This window comes from Equus przewalskii, chromosome 4, assembly GCF_037783145.1.
Source record: "Equus przewalskii isolate Varuska chromosome 4, EquPr2, whole genome shotgun sequence".
NCBI lineage: Eukaryota > Metazoa > Chordata > Mammalia > Perissodactyla > Equidae > Equus > Equus przewalskii.
In genome coordinates, this window is record NC_091834.1 from 93,073,756 (window position 1) to 93,093,183 (window position 19,428).

General features: G+C 44.3%; 1 pseudogene; it reads left to right on the plus strand.

Annotated features, from left to right (window-relative positions):
* Positions 1 to 18,096: 18,096 nt before the first annotated feature.
* On the plus strand, positions 18,097 to 18,666 carry LOC103555340 (large ribosomal subunit protein uL6 pseudogene; annotated as a pseudogene).
* The last annotated feature ends 762 nt before the right edge of the window (positions 18,667 to 19,428 follow it).

A 19,428-nucleotide genomic window follows, 5' to 3' on the forward strand; every position in this document is an offset into this window, starting at 1 on the left:
CCTACTACACTTTGAGCTCCCTCCAATGGACCCTTTGTTTACAACAGCCCCCCCAACTTCCTCCTCCCCTTTATGAAAGACTTCCTCCTCCCTTTGCTGCTGGGCCCTGGAGCCTGGCTTGCCATGGCTGCAGACCTCAAATTGCAATTCTTTGCTGATCCTGAATAAACTCATTTTTGCTGGAGAAATAATTGGCTGTCTGTTTGTTTAAGGTCAACAATGTGTTCTTTTGAGAGCATAAATTTATATAAAATTAAATCAACCAACACAACACACACATACACACACTCACACAAAGATGGCAAGTGTGTCAGTGAACACCAATCAATGTAACAATGTCTAACAATTTAGTGTTAGTTATATATTTCACAATAGGGAAATATATCCGAAGTAAATTTAGTTCTCTTAAACATCAATAGGCTTCAGCTAGGATTTTTTTTTTTTTTCCTGCTGAGGAAGATTCGCCCTGAGCTAACATCTGTTGCCAATCTTCCTCTTTTTGCTTGAAGAAGATTTGCCCTGAGCTAACATCTGTGCCAATCTTCCTCTATTTTGTATGTGAGACACCGCCACAGCATGGCCACCAACAGGAGGTGTAGGTCCGCACCCAGAAACCAAACCCAGGCCACCAAAAAGGAGCAGGCCAAACTTAACCACTAGGCCACAGGTCCAGCCCTGAGCTAGGATTTTTTGATCCCTTTCTCTGCTCTTATCTCTCTTGTGAATGTACGCTTTTTTTTTTTAAGTCTCTTTACTCACATTTTAGTGGGGTTTTGGGACTAGGCCAAGGCATATGCACATGTTCAATCTGCTGTGTTTAATGAGAAGTCCTCAGAACTCACAGCTTTCAACTCGTTTTATTGAAGTAGGCTTCCTCATGTGAACCCAGTTCCGATTTTGAAATGGAAGTCAAGGAGGAATATGACTTGATTCACATAGTTTGAAGACTATTTTCTAAAAATGCTTTTGGCCTGTGTGGTTAAGTCTGAATGATCAGTCTAAGTATAATTGTCTGGGCATCATGTGTGGACTGTGTATTCACAGCTCAAACCCAAAGCCTCAGCCTCATCCCTTCTGATGAAACACCAGTTCTCGTGAACAGAAGGTTCCTCTTCTCTCACCCTGGAATAAACAGGAAGGTCTCTTGGGGCTGTGGCCTTAGGGCTATAGCCCTGCCCCTAATTTCTTCAGACTCTTTACTCGAATTGAGTCATTGCAACATCACACTCAGCCAGCTGTCTCAGCACAAGAAAAGCTTTGCTGTGGTATGAGGTTTTGTGGGCTGCAAGCTACATCTAGGTCAGCAAATTAAACTCCACAGTGTGGTTACTGAGTCCAGCTTCATCTAGCTAAAGGGCTGTCTGATTTCACCCCCTGGGCATTGGCTCTCTGGTGCTTGGGATACAAGGCCCCTCTGCGGGTGTTGAAGGTACAACACTTTAGGCCTAAACCACTGGATGATGTATACCTAAAATCAGAATCTTACTTTTGCCACCAGGCTTCCAGGGTATGTGACAGTAACAATACTCCATCCCTGTGGACGTGGACATTTGTGTGTGTACTAGAGACAAAGTGAGGAGGTGGAGAGGTATTTCTTTGTTCCTCAGTTTCACCTACCACTTGTGTTTCTTTCCTGCCATGTTGACCCAAACACGAGCCTTTTTTCTCAGTTCCCTTTCATCAAAATTTTAAAGAATGGTTTTACAACAGATGGCCAACTCATCTACTCAGATAGGGTTTTACAAAGGGCAATGTCTCGGTGGGGTGCACTCACCCTGGTTCAGGAACTGGGTCTCAGATTTATAGTGGATAAAGCCCTCAGAGACTCAATCATGTTAAAAATTCAAAACAACTCAGCAAATATTTATGCTTTCCAGGGCCCTGGAATACAGATGTGAAAACCAGAGTTGCTACCTTCCAGGAGCTCTTGGACTATGGAGGAAGACCAACTTCCTAGTGGATGGCTACATTTCTGACTACCCAGCACTCAGTCATACTTCTAGTAATAGTCCCCCAAGTTCACCCTGGGGAGAACCCCTCCGTCATCCTCTGTCTGTGTGCTTTAAGTGGAACTGAATCTACTCCAGCTCTAGAGCTGGAGTATAGACTCAGGCCTGGCTGCAGTGATTGGTTTAGAGGTGGCCATGAAACCTAATCAAAGCCAATGGTATGCACGAGGTGTTTGCTGATACTGTTCGGGGAGAGGTACTAGATATTTTTTGCTAGGATTGCTACCAATAAGGATGATGTGAGCCTGAAGTTACCAGAAGCCACAAGAGAAAGCATAAGAATGAGGCCAACACAGCAAAAGACAGATCTGAATGAAAGAGAGAAACTGAGCTCTTTGTTCAGGCCATCTTGAAGTTCCATATATTCCTAGACTTTTCTGTTAATTGTCCCAATATTTTTATTTGTTTAAGCTAATTAGATGGGGTTTTCTGTAATTTGCAACTAAAATAGCTCTGTGTAGTGGGTTGAATAGTGTCCTTCAAAAATTCACATCCACGCAGAACTTCAGAATGTGAAGTTCTTATTTGAAAACAAGATCTTTGAAAATGTAATTAGTTAAGGACATTAGAATGAAATCATCCTGGATATAGGGTGCACCCAAACTAATGACTGGTGTCCTTACAAGATGAGGAGAGGACAAAGAAACATACAGAGGAGAAAGCCATGTGAAGAGAGAGGCAGAGATTGGAGTTACGCTGCCAAAGGCCAAGAAACTCCTGAAGCCGCCGAAGCCAGGTTGCGGGCTGCCAATTTCTTGCACCCACATGTGGCAGACAGCAGAGCAGAGGAATCAAGCTGTCTTATGACTCTTCCAAGGGCACTAATCCCATTCATGAGAGCTTCACCTTTATGGCCACATCTAATGCTAATTACCTCACAAAAGCCCCACCTCCTAATATGATCACATTGAGGGGTATGTAGTTTTAGTTTCAAAATGTGAATTTTGGAGGACTCAAACACTCAATCCATAACAGGGCCCAACCTCATAAACTCATCTAAAACCTATTATCTCCCACAGGCTCCATCTCCAAATACCAACACACCGGGGGGTTAAGGCTTCAACACATGAATTTTGGGGGAACACAAACATTTAGTCCGTAGCATATGTTTTCTCTCTACCAGCCCACAGCCAAATTTCCTCTTCTTATAAGGACACTATCCCAATGACCTCATTTAACCTTAATTACCTCTGTAAAGGCCCTACCTCCAAAGACGGTCACATTCCGAGGTACTGAGAGCTAGGACTTCCACATAGGAATTTGAAAGGACGTAATTCAGCCCAAAACACTACTCTGAGCCTCACAGAATGAAGAGATTTTTCCAAGTCTGACATTACTAACCCCTCCCATGCCTGCAATACATTCAAGGACCCTCAGATTCATCGTGTCCACTACCCCCACCCTCACTCCCAGCAATTTATTCTTACAAAATGTCCAAACATATAGAAAAATTGAAAGAACAGTACAATGATCACCCATATGCCCACTACCTAGATTTAATAATTGTTGATATTTTGCCATTTTCGCTTTATCTATATATGTGTAGATATACATTCAAATTGTTTCTGCTAAAATTTTGAAAATGTTTTAGAAATCATATTTCACCTCTAAATACTTCAGTATGCACCTCCTAAAAATAACCAGTGCCGTCATCATGCCTAAGAAAATTCACAGTAATTTCCTAATATCATCTAATTTCCAGTCCATATTTAGATTGCCCCAAGCATCCCCAAAATATATTTCATAACTCTTTTCTTACAGAACCAGAATCCAAACAAGGTTCACAAATTGTATTTGGTTGTTATGTCTCTTTTATTCCAGAATAGTCTCCCCCACCATTTATTATTGTTACATTGACTTTTTAAAGAAACTAGGTTAGTTGTTTTGTAGAATAACCCACATTCTTGATTTTTCTGATTGTTTCCTTGTGGTGCCGTTTAACTTGTTCCTCTATCCCTTTATTTCCTCTAAACTGGGCTTTTTCAACTGGTGTCCCTCATCTGAAGCACAAAACATGGAAATATTGAATGACTATTTATACTAAAACCACTCTGTATTCATAGGGGAGAAGTTAATTCATTACATACGAAGGATGCTGTGATGGTTAATTTTATGGGTCAACTTGACTGGGCCACAGGGTACCCAGACATTTGGTCAAACATTATTCTAGGTGTGTCTGTGAGGGTGTTTCCGGATGAGATGAACATTCAAATGCGCGAACTGAGCAAAGCAGAGTGCTCTCCCTCGTGTGGGTGGGCCTCATCCAATCAGTTAAAGGCCTGAATAGAACAAAAAGCCTGACCCTCCAGCTAGTAAGAGGGAACTCATTGACTTGATTTCCTTGGAGTTCAGATATCATTTTTTTCCTGCCTTCAGACTTGAAATGAAACATCGGTTCTTCTTAGGTCTCGAACCTACTGGCTCTCAGACTACAACTTACACCATCAGCAATCCTGGGTCTTCAGCTTGCCAGCTGCAGATCTTGGGACTGCTCAGCCTCCATAATCACATGAGTCAGTTCTTTATAATAAATCTTGATACATATATATATATATGTCTATAAAGATTTATATATATACATAAAAGATTTATATATATATTTAAGAGTTATATATACAAAGGATTTATATATATGTAATATATATTTATATATTTTATATAATATATGTATTTTATATGTGTTTTTAATATACAATATTATAAATATTTATATATTATATAAAATATAAATATATAAAATACATTATGTTATATATATTATACATAACATAAAAATTTATAATATGAGATATATATAAATCTATATCTGTATCTATATCCTATTGTTTCTGTTTCTCTGGAGAATTCTGACTAACACAGATGCCTTAGGTCTTTCATGAGTGCTTGTTTCTTTCCCAGAACCCAGGTTGAGAAATTAGGGTGACTGAGTTAAGGTTAACCATGCGGGGCAAGAGCATTTCATGTGACATCAGGAACTCCGTAATGTGTTGTAGTTCCTCTATTAATGATGCTAAATTTGGTCACTTGATCATAGATTTTTATTTTATAGTTATTTTTCTCCCTTGTGATTAGCAAGTAATTCCTTGGGGTGTCATTTTGGCACCATGCAAATATCCTGTTTCTCAACTAGTTTTCACCTAGTGCTTTTGTGCTCCTTGACAATCCCTGCCGGAATCAACTGTTTCTTTGGTTGTCCTCCCAATAATTTAAACTTAAGAAAGTTTACCCCTCAAAAGGCTGCAGCTGAACATCCAGGAATTAGTGTATGTGGCAGGATGAGGCAAAATCTCTTAGCCTTAGAAGCCTTTCTCTTTCCTATGAATCCTCTACTTTTAAACTCCTCAGCCTGTGGAGGTGGCCTGGCTGGTTGGTTTCTGGTGCCTGGAAATTAAACACTAGGAGAACATTTTGTTATCTTTGGTTGTGGTGCCTGGAAACAAGAATCAGAACCATTTGTGAGGGTGGGTGGAGGGGAGGGGAAGAGCAAGGTGAAATCAAATAAACTATATATCTGAAAAGAAGAGCAGGACAAGCTGAAGAAACCACCTGATGCTGAGGTGAAGACCCCAGCAGACATGAGGCCCTCAGGGAAGGTGACACGGAGAAGCCCCTGTCGGAGAACTAGTAGAAGGGTGATCATCTGCCCTCATTCCAGAGAAATCTTTTTTAAGGTGGGGCTTCTCTGTTCTCCTAGCAAATGCTTGCTGGAGGAGAGTGGGGTGGGGGAGAAGGGGCTGTCCAGTGGGCCAGGCCTATTGAAAAGGGTAGGAACACCAAAGGATGTCAGAGGATTCAGGATCCGGGTGTGGGACAGGTTGAACTCACACCACACTCTATCCAAGCAGAGAGGAAGGTTAAGGTCAGAAGCCATGGAAGGTCAATAACTCATGTGCCAGGTAGGAGGGACTTGGCAGGAATAGGAAAGAACCAGTGGAGGTGATGACAGAGCCAAGCACTGAATAAGGAGGGAAAGCCGCGGTTCTTGAAGGACTTCTGTGAAGGCGGGGTATCCAGAAAACCACAGCTTCTGTGTGCAGGCCAGGAAGGAGTGAGCGGTTCCAGGGGCTCCTAGGCAGGGCAGGGACCCCAGGACTCCCGCCCCACCTCTCTCCCACGGCCCACACCACACTTGGAGTTGCAGGACCCCGGGAAGTACGTTTGTGGAGCTTGCGAGAGTCTGGCTCTGCTCCCCCAGAACTCCAGGTTCCTTCTGGCCCTTCGTGGGCCATTTTCCCAGTAAGTGCTGCGGGAGCTTCCTGCGGCGTTTCCCCATTACCTTAGCATCTCAGCACCTGGAAGAGATTAGTGTCACTGGCAAACCTGGAGAGCTCATTGTGCACTTCCTCTTCAATGTGATTTGTAAAAAACCGTTGAATGAGATCAGTTCCAGCACCTTCCCCAGAGATCCATGTAAAATCTACAGAGAAGTGTCCATTTATCACTACCCTGGGGTTTCCTGTTTTGAACTGGACCCGTTCTTGGCAGACCCTCCACCAGGCTTTCATCCCGTTGAGAGATCTGGACAGAATTAACCCTCTCCTCCCCCCTCCCTCCTGATCCCTGCCCTGCTCCTTCTGAGCTTCAGGCACACGGGCAGGCCTCAGGCCTCCGGGGACCCGCGAGGCACGACAGGAGGCTCAGCCGCTTTCTAGTGACACCCGCTTTGGTCTCTGCACTGGGCTCGCCCCTTTCTTTCCTAGGTAAAATTTCATGAAAGTTGGGAAACCACCCCCTTCATTTTTGGGGTGCAGAGGAAATGCAGACCCATCTGGACAAAACTCACCCTGGTGTTCTCAGGGACAGGGCAACCCTCAGTGCGGGGTGCGGCTCCCAAAGAGCAAACTGATCAAGTTCAAAAGCAAACACTTGGCTTGGCCTGGACGGTTAGGAAAACAATGGGGAAAAAATGGTCATGAAATGAGGAAGGTGAAAATGGAGCTCTTTCTACAACTGCCCCCGGGAAACTGGTCAGGGGGTCACGAGTTCATTTTTTTCTGCATTCAGTGAGGATTATAGCCTGACCTCCAAAGGATACTTGTTGGTCCCAAAGCCCATTGTGACCAGGCTGCTTCGGGTAAGGGGAAGTAATCCCACGCCCCTCTGGGTACCAGCCAGGGATGCCTCCCTTTAAGGAAGAGTCACAGGTAAATCCTAACGACAAGTGTCAGGACGATTATTGTATGTCTACCCAGCACCCACTCCCCCCAAGCTTCTAGACACAGACCCCGGCCCCCACTACAGGGTGTGCACATGACCCAGGCTGCACAGTCTTGGGTCCCATTCCCGCGTCCTGGTGCCATGCAGCCAAAAGAGACCTCACACAATTAAGTGGTTGCAATTAAAAAGCAGCTATGATAAGCCTGCTGGTTGCCTACTCCAATATTCATTTTCATCTTATTTCTTAGTAACAGAAGTCTAATTTTTAAAAATTGTAGTAAAATTCACCCTTTTAAAGTATACAATTCAGTATTTAATACATTCATAAGATTGTGCAACCATCACCACTATCTAGTTCCAGAACATGCTCATCACCCATAGAATTTATTTTATTCAGGGTGGCAGTGCTGTCAGCTGTAAGACTTCATTTCTCAACTCCCCTTGCAGCTAGGTGTGGCTTTGTGACTAGGTTTAGCCAATGAAATGTAAGCAGAAGTGTGAGGGACTCTCAGGAAAGCTCCTTTAAAGGAAGTGACACTCCTTTGTCCTCTCCTGTTTCTTTCTTCAGCCGTTTGTCTAGGGGTTTGATGGAGGAGCTGGCTTAGTCGAGACTTTCACCCTCGGTGTGGTTGTACAGGTCTTCTTAAAGAGCAGTTCCCGCTGCCGCGTGCTACTGACTAAAGCAAGTCACAGGCCTAGCTCAGATCCTCACAAGGGTGTGAAGACCAGCATGTGATGCTCTCTGGACAGACACCTATGTTACAGGCTGCCAGGCCTGCCCGTGGTCCTGTGTTGTCTCGGCTGGAGATCATGACGTATTCCCATTTGATCTGATTTTTCTGACAACCTATTGTCTGTCTCCAAGTGGCCTGAACTTTGACTGCTAGACCCTCCTGCGTCATGGCTGATGACCCCATCCCTTAGGGGAATCTGCAAGCCCCGCCTCTGTTACATATGGTACCTTGGATAATGAACTTGTACAGTGCTCATTCTACGCCAGGCTTTGGTCTAAGCATTTACGTAGATCGGCTCATGTAATCTTCACAGTAACCCTAGGAGTTTAGAATCATCATCTCCTTTTTAGAGATGAGGAAACTGAGGCACAGAGCACGTTTATTTCACTGTATGGCATTTTGTCCTAAAACGGAACATAAGACAAAATGCTATACAGTGAAATAAATGCAAATCCTCCTTCCATTCCTGCCCCACCCCCGCCCCCCACTGCCACCACAGCTCCACAACGCAGGCTGTGTGGCTTAAACAACAGAAATGGATTTAACCAGCTGCCAATATATTTAACCAGTTTCCAAACTTTGATTATTATAAACAACGCCACAGCAAATATCTCTGTATATACAAAATTTTGTCCATGCGTTTATCTGTTAGATGAATGACTAGAATTGGCATTTCTGAGTCAAGGGGCAGGTGCGTTTGTAATTTTGATGGCTATTGCTCTCCGTAGAGATTGAACCAATTTGCCCTCCCATAAGCAATGTCTGAGACCACCTGTTTTGTCAAAGCTTCATCAACAAAATAGTATCAAACTTTGCCAAACTGATAGACAAAAAAATAGAACTCCGTTGTACTTTATTTATTTATTTTTAAGATTTTATTTTTTTCCTTTTTCTCCCCAAAGCTCCCCAGTACATAGTTGTATATTTTTAGTTGTGGGTCCTTCTAGTTGTGGCGTGTGGGACGCCACCTCAGCATGGCCTGATGAGCCGTGTCAGGTCCGCACCCAGGATCCCAACCAGCGAAACCCTGGGCTGCCGCAGCAGAGCACGCGAACTTAACCACTCAGCCATGGGGCCGGCCCCTCCGTTGTACTCTAAATTGTCATTTGTGCATTATGAGTTAGATTGAGCATCTTTCTACATGGTTAAGGGCTATAACCCCAGTTTGGGAGTGGGCCATGTGCACAATCCACTCCTCTCTCCAGAGTCAACCAGCCACACCCTAAGGTGCCAAGTCAGGTGCTTCTTTCCAAATGGCAGGGCTTCCCGGGGTGACACGCCTAAACCAGATCAGCACACTTTCTTGCTTTCTAGTTTTAGCATTTTTTTCTAGTGTTAAAATAACATATGACCTAAACAAAAAATAACATGAAAGAAAATGTAAATGACCATAATTGCCTGACCCAGAAATAAATAATATTTTTGCCTATTTCCTTTATTTTTCTAAGTGTATATTGTTTTTTCTTTCAAAAATTGTATTTTATTTTATTTATTATTTATATTTTTTATAAGTTAGTGCCGCATTCCTTTTATTTTTTTTAATGATAAATCCACTTTCTTTTTTGCAGGGAAAGATTCGCCCTGAGCTAACATCTGTTGCCGATCTTCCTCCTTTTGTTCTTTTTCCCCTGTCCAAAGCCCCAGTGCATGGTTGTATATCCTACCTGTAAGTCCTTCTAGACTTCTAGTTCTTCTCTGTGAGCAGCCACCACAGCATGGCAACTGACAGACAGGGGGTGTGGTTCCACGACCAGAGAGTGAACCTGGGCTGCTGAAGTGGTGACAGTGCTAAACTTTAACCACTAGGCCATCAGGGCTGGCTCTATTTATTTTTAATTTCACTGAACATACAGGTGTACATTCTCATAAAAAAGACTACATTTCAGCCTTAAAAAGGGAGGAAATTCTGACACAGGCTTCAACATCGATGAACCTTGAGGTCATTATGCCAAGTGAAATAAGCCAGTCACAAAAGGACAAACATCGTACAAAGTCCCTATATAAGGTACTTAGAGTGGACAAAGTCAGAGAAAGAAAGTAGAACGGTGGTTGCCAGGGGCCGTGGCGGGTGGGGAGGAAGGGGAATTGTTGTTTAAAGGGTACGAGAGTTTCAGATTTGCAAGATGAAAAGAGTTCTGGAGACTGGCTGCACAACAATGTGAATGTACTTAACGCCACGGAACTGTACACTTAAAAATGGTTCAGATAGTAAACGTATGATATGCGTATTTTACCAAAATTTTTAAAAATGTGTTTAATTTAAAAAATAGATTTGCATTTTCCGTGTCCCCCGAAAGGATAGTACAGATATGAAGTCCCCACTTGATGGCTGTTCTTAGTTGCATATGTACGCTCCCAGAACTTTTCCACGCACACGCTTATGTGAACATGCAAAAAATACACTGTTTCATTTTGTGTGGGTGTGATTGCCATTTCAACATTAACGTTGTTCTGCAACTCGTGTTTTTCACTGAACAATTTGTTGGAGAGCTATTGCCTAATCAGTCCATGGTACACATGGTTCGTGTGAACACACAGTATAAAACCAGACTTTGGTTTTGCCGTTGTACTGTCTGTCACTGCCCTTCAATTGGACAGACACAGTATTATCATGTTTTGTCATCTTATAAACAACAAGGAACATCCTTAGGCATGCTTCTTTGAGCACACATGCAAGTGTTTCTCTGAGGATAAAGGCCAAGCAGTATGACTGCTGGGCCAAAGGGTACGTACACGGAAAATGTCATTAGATTCTGCCAAGCGACCTTTCCAAAAAGCCTGTGCCCATGTATACTTTACCAGTAGTGTCTGAGATCACCCACACCTCACCAGCACTTAACAATATGTGCCTTTTTTAGGTGTAATAATTTTTTCCAATTTATTTTAATAAATATATGTGTAGCTGTATGTGTATATGTATGTACATAGTTTTTAATGAAAAACAGCAGTTACCTGCCGTAAGCTTTCATACCACCAGGACCTACTTCCCAGAGGCAGCCAGTGGCAGCTGTTCCGGCTATTTTCTCTGGTATTTATCTCCATATTTATGAATACTACGCTTCTACTGCTATTTCTTCATTTATCATTTGTAGACATTATTCACATACTTTGGTGGATAAGTCCCTAGCTCTCCCACAAGTATACCCATCACCCCACCTCCATCATCCCAACATGGCTTTATTGCACTTTTTGGATGAATAAATAGTTGGTACTTACATTTTAATGACTACATATTATTCACTCCTGAGCCAGGTAAGTATTACCTAGCTCCATTTTGTGCACCCCTCCAGTAGTCCTAAAGTTAATGATGGACTCATTTTTTTATTCACTTTATTTTCTATTACTTACCATTAGTGTTCTCTAAAAGCTGTAACATCTCTGCCAAAGGTCTTTCTGTGATGTTACCATATGCTCAAGCACATCAGTTCCATTTCTTCTTTCCCGGAGCCCCTCAGGAGTCCTCCTTCCTCCTGCACTCAGAGCTGGTGGGGCTCTGGCTTAATGCTCAGCTGTAGGCCTGGGACTTCTCTTCACACCCTCCAGTGTTGGATACCCTATTGCCTGTTTAGGGGACTCCATGTCTCTCTCTCTCTCTCTCTTTTTATTTTACTCTCTCCTTTTGATGAAACGTATTCCTAGTAGTGTCCTAATGAAAGTCACTTGGGAGTGTGCTTCACTATGCATTGTTTTGAGCACATCCTCTCAAGTTACCTGAGTTTGATTTTATGGGGCGTCTGTACCTCTCATTGCCTTTGAGCTGTTTCATAACTATAAATTGTAGATAACTGAAAGCAGTGCAAATGAATAACCCATGTTCTCTCCCTACCCCATACAAAAAGGCAGTTTCGCATCTGTTTGTGCTTCTTTGACTTCTTTAAGCTGGCTGTAACATCTCTCTACACCCTTATTAATAATGAGTTAAGTAAGATATTTAGTACACATTCATTTTATATGTGTGAAAGTCATGATTTTACCCTTTTTTTAACAAAAACTATCCTTTAACAGAGTATATTTTTCAAGTCTATGAAGTCTGAAAACATCTTTGTTCTACCCTCATGCTTGATTGATAGATTGGCTGGGTATAAAATTAGAGGTTAAAACGCAGTATCATTTTAACTCCTGTTTCTTTGCATATAATTAGTCTCCACCATCCCCCGCCCCCATCCTGTTTTGTTTGGTTTCCTTTTCTTTATCTATGGGTTTCAGAAGTGTCATGATAACATGGCTTGGTACGGGTCTTTTTCATTCATCTTGCTGTGCACTTCAGTGGACCTTTACATCTAGAGACACCTGCCCTTCAGGTCTGGAAATATTTTTAAATTATTTCTTTCATGATTTTCTCCTCTTGTTTCTTCCCTCTCTTCCTGAAATTCCTTACATTTGGATGTTGAATGCCTAGGTTAACCTTCTATTTCTCTCATCTTCCCCACCACCACCTCATTGTTATATTAATTTGTTTCCCTCTTTATTAATGAGGTTGAAGTTTCCATATTTAATTGGCCACTTACCTTCTCAATTATTCTTTTTCTATTAAATAGAAGTTTGATGTAAAACAACTGAATATAAACCAATAACTCATCAGCATATCTTTATCTTTCAAAGGATGTTAACTTTGAGCAAGATTTATTTATATCACATAGGTAAAATTAGTGCCTTCCTTGTCTTACTAGCCACAGAATTCCCAACATTTTATACATAGTCTGGCATATAATAGTTGGTAAATATATCTTTATTGAATTAATCTTCAACTCATGGATTACTAATGGGAAACCTTAATCTAGTTCTTCCTCCAAAGTTAAATGGTAAATGATCTGTTTCAACTTTTTATTCTGGAAAAATAAAAATATTTATCCAAAGTTGGTTGAATCTGTGGGTGTGAAACCCGTGAATACGGAGGGCCGACTGTATTCACTGTACTATGCCATTTTATATAAGGGACTTGAGCATCAGTGAATTTAGGGGCTCCTGGAACTAATCCCCCACGGATACAAAGGGACAACTGTATTTACTGTTTGTCTTATTCTAAACTCTCTATGTGTGGTGATGAATCGGATCCTTACAACACTCCAGTGAGATAGGTCTATTATCTGCATTCTTCAGGTAAGGAAACTTATCTGAAAGCTTAGGTAGCTGACCTGAGCTGTGGCTCCAAAGACTACACTTTTAACCACGGTAGTTTAGTGCCTTCTTAGTTGGCTCAGCTCACGTGCTGATTCTCAGCTATTTATAGTAGCTGTCAGGCACACGTTGCTGAGAGGAATTCTGGGGCAGTGTTTGGGTTCCATGGAAAAATCTGCCTTGATTGATTGATGATGTCTGCCACAGGCCCAGGAATGGGGATTTGGGGTTACTTTTTTTTTTTTTTAAACTTTGCTTAATCATTCCTTGGAGAAAAAGATTATCTTTGGGGTTATACATGGCTCTAGCGCTTTTGAAATTAGGGCACGTTGACATGTGAAGTGTTTAAAGGCTGCTTTGTTTCTCTGCTGTAGCAAGAGAATTCTTTAACAGCCTGTTTATAATTTATCTGAGAGAAGCACTGGTAATTAGGCATCTGAGCACTCCTCCGATTCCCTCGTTTCTTCCTTTTCCTGTTGCAAAAACAGAAAGTCAGAAAAATAATCACATTGCATCACGATACCAGTGGGCCATATAAAAAGCCCCATGACGTTGTTTTTCCGATCATTGGTTTCCTCGGCAGCCAGCATTTAAACCATTCCAAATACCCCTCCCGTCCGATAGTTAGAAATGACCGGACGGCTGGTCTCTTTACTAACCTTTCTACATCCCGAACAGTTTTACAACTTGGCTTCAGCTGCAGGGCAGCCCAGCTTTTCAAGGAATTATAGCCTTTTCCCAGAATATCCATTAAACAGAACTTAACACAGTTTTATGGGAGATATAAAGTAATTTTCCCCCATCTCTCCCCACTTTTCAAAGCGCACTTTTATCTTATGTTCAGAACCAGCGTCTGTTTGTTTAGGATAGTTCCATAAGGTGTTCAATATTCACTTTCCCATCCTTTAAAAAGATTTTTTTTCAGCTGAAACAATATACATTTATTGAGACTTCCTGGGATGGCTGTTATCTCCTCTAACTACAAGGCAGGGAACCAAACAGAAAAATCACGGAGGCATCACACAGTCCTGATGCCTCTGGCGGAGGAATGTTCCTCCAGAGGTCAGTTTTCACGAAGCCAACGGGGTTTTGCAGGAAGCCTGTTGAGAGGAAGTCTCATGGCACCAGGGATGGGTGGGTTATTCTCTCCTACCACTGGCTCCTCTGTCTGTATCCGTTTCTTGAGGGAGCTCCTTCTGGCCCTTGATGAGGCCTTCCTCCTGGAAGCTCCAAGGGTCATCAACAGAGAGCCAGGTGTGGCCCAGGGTTGTAATGAGCATCTTGGAGATGGTGGGGCTCCTCACACTTTGCCCACTTGAGGTGGACAGGGCTTTGTTTAGCTATTCCCAAAACGTCCCCCATGAGGTGTGAGAAGGTAACCCTCTGGCAGCCTTCCACCCAAGTGTGCAGGTCAGTCAGGCCCCCACAGAGCTTTCTGAGGGACGCCTGCACCCTCCGCCCCACAGACAGCCTCTCCACTTAAGCTTCTCAGTCCAGAACCTTCTCTGGGAGGGGGCACATCCTGCTGCACCCAGGAAGGAGGGGCATCTCATCTTCATGTTGCCATTGCACCTGCTGGGATGGTGTCTGGTCCATGATCACATGAAATGTCCACTTGTAAGACACGAATCTTTCACACTCCCTCTGCTATTTGCTGTATCCCATTATCTATGACATTCAAGCTCGGCCCCAGAAAGTCCCCTCCTGCATGTGACCCGCAGACCTGCCGTGATCTCGGCACACATAAGCAAACCCATAGCCAAAGGTGCCCAACCCAAACTCATCTTCAAAGCCAGACATCGCCAGATGTTCCTTTTTTGCTGCTGCTTATATTTTTGTTATTGTGAAACCATATATGTGTATAAAACATATATGTACAGTTTAAAAACAATAATAAAGCCAATCTCCATGTACTCATGACCCAGATTAAGAAATATGGCATTAGGAAAGCTTTAGGGTTTGTAGTCCCATGGTTGCTGTAACGAATGATCACAAACCGGGAGCTTCAATCAGCAGAAATTTATTCTTTCGCAGTTCTGGGGGGCTAGAAGTCTGAAATCAAGGTGTCTGAAGGTTCTTAAGGAGAGTCTTTGCCTTTTCTAGGTTCTGGTGGCTCCCAGCAATCCTTTGCTTGTAGCTGCATCCCTCAATCTTTGCCTCAATAGTCGCATGGCCTTCTTCCCTGTGTGTTTGTACCTCACACCTCCCTCTCCTTTTTCTTATGAAGGCACCACTCACAGATTTAGGGCCCACCCTAATCCAGTCAGTATGACCCCATCTTAACTTGAGTACAACTGCAAAGACCCTATTTCCAAATAAGGTTCACGTTCACAGGTACTGGTGGTTAGCACTTGAATATACCTTTTGGGGGGATACAGCTCAACTCACTACAGAGCCCCAGATGTGTCCCTCCTCAGTCACATCCTCCTCCTCTCCCCAAAGAGGGAATCACTTGGCTGATTTTTACGCTAATCGTTTTCTTATTTTTAAAATGGTTTAACCACTTAAATATGGATACCTAACTAAATATTGTTGAGTTTTGAAAAGCTGGGTATTAAGCACAAACCTAGCTGAATAAGGGAAGGGCGGTATGGCCGCTTCTAGATGAAGGCTCCCAGGATGAGATATTCCAAACAGGGTCTCCAGGTCAGAGGGTGCTCAGAGCCCCTGTGAGGCAGACAGTGGGTACAGAGAGTCCTGGGAAACCGAGGGCTCACCAGGATTAGGGCACTTGTGTGGACAAGAATTTGGGTACCTGGCAGGAAGACGGTTGGGTAAGCGGGCTGTATTTCAGGCTTGTAAGCTGACGTGGTGTGGTTTGGAGCCCCTAAGATGGCCCCAGGGATCCCTCCCTCGTCTTCACCCCCACTTCCAGAGCTGCCTACTGCTGCCTGTTCCTGTACCTTCTGAGGATTCCATTGTTTCTTTGCTTTTCCCACTGGCACTTGTGACCCAGCCTCTCAGGGCTGCCCTTTACTCTCCTCAGGGTCTTCTGTGTTATCTTTGAAATCCCTTTGCTATAGTTTTAGGGGCTTTCCTCAGGAAGAAGCTGCACGTGTTCAGCCCACCATCACCACCTGGACCCTTTCTCTTGGTCTCCCTTTTCTACTGAGCTGTTTTAGGATTCCTTTATTCACTTGCTCACCAACTATTTCCTGAGCTCCTGATGTCTGTGAGGCTGGGCTGTCAGGAACAAGCCAGGCAGCCTTCAGAGAGCTGACACTAGTGGGAGAGACAAAGGACAAAGGTCCTTACAATGCAGCGTTGCTTAAAATATGGCTCCAGGACAACCCATACAAGAATCTCCCTGATGTTTGTCCAACGTGGTGAGCCCTGAACCTCCAGTCCGGCAGGGGAGAGCCAGGGGAAGGAGGTTAATGGGGCCAGGGCTTCGGGGCAGAGGCCCATGGAGGATAAAGCCTTAAGGGGAGGTAGGAGCCATCAGCTGTTAGAAGCTGGTTTCAGCCATGGCTTGGGGAGCCCACCCAGGAGAAGTGTAAAGGGGGGACATGCTGGCCAAGGACTGAGTAGGGAGGATGGCAGGGCCTGTGGGCTGAGCACAGGCAGGGACCCCAAGGGGGAGACTGAGAAGAAGCGGTCACAGAGGTAGGAGGACGGTGTATGCATTGACAGCCATCACAAAGGTTTCAAGAAGTCCAGGCTTTCAAAAGTAGCACAGAAACCAATCCTGTATGAGTCCACTTACATGAGGTATCTAGAGTGGTCAAATTCACAGAAACAGAAACTACACTGGTGGCTACCAGGGGCTAGGGAAGGGCAAAAGTGGAGTGAACGACTATAGAATTTCAGTTTTGCAAGATGAAAAAGTCCTGGAGATTGGCTGCATGACAATGTGAATGTACCTAACACTACTGAACACTTAGAAATGGTTAAGGGGCCAGCCCCGTGACCAAGTGGTTAAGGTCACGTACTCTACTTCAGCAGCCCAGGGTTTTGCTGGTTCAGATCCTGGGCACGGACATGGCACCGCTCATCAGGCCATGCTGGGGCAGCGTCCCACATAGCACAACCAGAAGGACCTACAACTAGAATATACAACTATGTACTGGGGGGCTTTAGGGAGAAGAAGAAGAAGAAAGAGGAGATTGGCAAGAGACGTTGCTCTGGTGCCAATCTTTAAAAAAGAAAAAAGAAATGGTTAAGATTGCAAATTTTGTTATAGATTTTCTTTACCACAACAAAAAATAATTTTTAAAAACATAACACAGAAACCAGAGCCTATTTCTAACCTTCAAATGTCCCTTGATTCTCTGCCCTTTTGTGATCAGGCTGACTCAGTGGACCACTGTTCCCCAAACGGGGACAAAGCTCCTATGCCCGTTCATCGTCTGGAGCATGAGAGGCTTTGCTTCCCCCCACTTATCCGTGAGCACCCCCAAATAGCGCATGTTGGTAGACAGCAATCTAAGTAGATCCTCAAGCCGGGGAGCTTAGCATCCTCCAACCACATTGCCCCTTCCCCACCCAGTGCGTCATATGAAGTTCTGCCACGGCCCCAGCTAGACCAAAGCTCCGACCTGTATGGCCACTGCTGAAGCTCGCCAATTGCTAAGACTTCTGCTTTGTCTCCAAAGGTGCCAATGTCTACATTGGGTCCTGTGATCCAGCCTCCAGAAATTCAGATGGACTCTTGCTAAATTTCATCACAAGATGGATCTTACACTTTGTCTCCTCAGCTCTCTGAGTAGACCCAGGTGGGGGGCCTGGTGGGCTATCAGGACAGTGGGGACAGTGACCTGCGAGGCCCAGTGGACACGGGGCCTCGAGATGGTCCAGCTACAGGGTTAACTCTGGAGAGCAGCACAGAAAGGTCTGGAGCTTCATTCAAGGAGTCATAGATACTAATATAGGAAAATAATTAGAGCCAACACTTAGCATCTTCCATGGGCCAGGCATCTTCTAAGCCCTTTATATGAATGAACTCAATGGATTCTTACAGCAAACCTGTGGGGTCAGCACTATTATATGCCCATTTTACAGATGCAGAAACAAAAGCACCGGGAGGGGGTATCTCTTTGCCGCATCTACTGTGAGAATGAAGATGATTCTCGGCAAACCAAACTGTTGACATTCCAGAAAATGTAGACATCACTCGGAAGGGACACACAGGCGTTATGAAGGGCCCCATAGGCACCCTGCAGAGGGACTTCAATCACATCGATGTAGAACTCAGTCTCCTTGGAAAGAAAAAGAAGGGGCTCTGGGTGGACAAATCGTGGGGAAATAGGAAGGAACAGGCTATGGCTTGCACTGTTGCCACATATCGAGTGTTCTGTGGGGTTTCCAATACAAGAGGAGGTCTGTAGGCTCACTTCCCCATCACCACTGTCACTCTGGAGGATGGGTCTCCTGTGGAAATCTGAAATGTCTAGGGTGAGAAACACACCAGCAGTGTTTGAATGAGGCCAGGCATTGCTTGTTCAGTATTTCAAGCCCAGAGACATGAGATAGTTCTCAAAGGAAAAGGCATTGAACTTGTATTGAATTCAGGTTGCTACTTTGATCCCGCAAGCCACAACAGTTAAAAACAAGACTAACAGGACATTGTTGGATGGTATCTCTCCAGAAAAGGAACAGTTCAGCAGGCTGATAGAAAAGATCTGAGAGCTGTCCAGCTACAGAAATAACAAGATGGCAAATCATTCTTAAGACTATTTGAAATATGTTAAAGATGCAATAAAAGCCCTCTATTGAAGGAAAAAAGCATAGGAAGGTTAAACTACTTGTTCAAGGTAACATCGTGAGTGAGTGGCAAAGCCACATCCAAACCCCAGCAGGCAGGCTCCCAAAATGGCACTCAACTGCCACGCAGCCGCTCTCCCAGTTGCCGGTCTTCAGGCGGCCCCTCAGTGGGGAAGCCGGAAGAACAGAGCCAGCTGGGGTCAGTCATGGTTCCAGATAATTGATAGTGTGGAGCAGGACTCAGCCAGCCAGTGTGTTGGGTCATGGGGAGCACTCAGACCCCCAGAAGGGCCCAGCCAGAGCTGGGCAGGGGACAGGACAGGCAGCAGTCCCAGCAAAGGGGCACTTGGGCCCCCTTGGCTCTGAGCTGTTGCCCTCTCTCTGGGCTGGGGCCCTGATGTGCTGACCTAGGAGTGCTGTGACACTAGGACTATGACAAGGGCACCCAGGGCTTGCCACGGGGCACCTGGTCCCGAGTCACACAGCAGCAAAGATAACAACCTGGGTGACCTGGTTGGAGCAGGCTTCTGGGTACAATGACAAGGCCTCAGGGTTGGTGGAGATCAAGGAGCAAAGGACGAACCTGCAGGAGAGAGCACCAATGGGTTCAGGATGAGGAAGAAAAAGGCCAAGAACCAAGGCAGGTGTGGGGAGAGTCATCGACAAGGGCTGCATCAAAGGCTCCCACCCATTTAAAAGCTCATAGG